Below are 861 nucleotides of genomic sequence, written 5' to 3' on the forward strand. Positions count from 1 at the left end.
AGCAAGTATATCCACCTACATGTATTTGTGTATGAATGAAAGATTCTGTAAACTGTAGAGATGGCACTGCACACAGATAAAATAGAATCACATGTTACATTTCCTTACGAGGACAAGAGTAAATACCCGAGGCAAGGGGTAACTCAGTTATACTTCAGAGGGTGCGAGCTGGTGAGTGTGAAATGTAAATCTTTTTATATACATATGTTTTTAAGACTTAGCAGATTATTTGATGTGGTTTTATGAGCTTCCTTTTCAGATTTTCTTTTCTGTAAGATATTACACAAATAAGAAAGAAAGAGGATATGTGTGGTTTATAGGAACTTATATAAAAATAGTCGTATTGGGATGTGATGATCAGAAGCTGTTTCCGTTGGTTTGCCGTCTAACGTCTCCGGACTGGGAAAGGGATGAGATAATGATCAGCTCAACGAAGGTGAAAACATAATGCGAATACGGAACTGGATAGAAAACTGTGCGGAAAATAAAAGAGGAAAAGAGAGAGGCAGGAAATAAAATAAGGAAAATGGACAAACGAACAATCTGATAAAAAGTGAAAGGCGAAGGGAGAAGGGGAGAGAGATGATTGCAGCCCTGGCAAAACCTCGTGAAAATTACCAAACAAAAATCGTTCTACCAAAATCTGGCCAGTGCAGATTTCTGTGAGACTCGCAGGCCACCACTCACAAATCCGAACAGAAATGAAATAAAAAACGTCCATTCTTAAAGAGTAAGCGGTTAATTTATCATCATCTAATAATTTTTAATAAGCACAAATTTCAATCTCGGTCAACCAAGGAAAGGAAGTCCTGATGCAAGAAACAAAAACCACCAGGAATAGTTTGTAGCCATCAGCTGATT

The 861-nt window shown here is 37.6% G+C and overlaps 1 protein-coding gene across 1 annotated transcript in view; it reads right to left on the reverse strand.

Annotated features, from left to right (window-relative positions):
• Positions 1-861, reverse strand: part of LOC119589081 — a 67817-nt gene that overhangs the window by 4322 nt on the left and 62634 nt on the right. The window lies entirely within an intron of this gene.

The sequence above is a fragment of the Penaeus monodon genome, chromosome 25 (genome assembly GCF_015228065.2).
Source record: "Penaeus monodon isolate SGIC_2016 chromosome 25, NSTDA_Pmon_1, whole genome shotgun sequence".
In the NCBI taxonomy this organism is placed as follows: Eukaryota; Metazoa; Arthropoda; class Malacostraca; order Decapoda; family Penaeidae; genus Penaeus; species Penaeus monodon.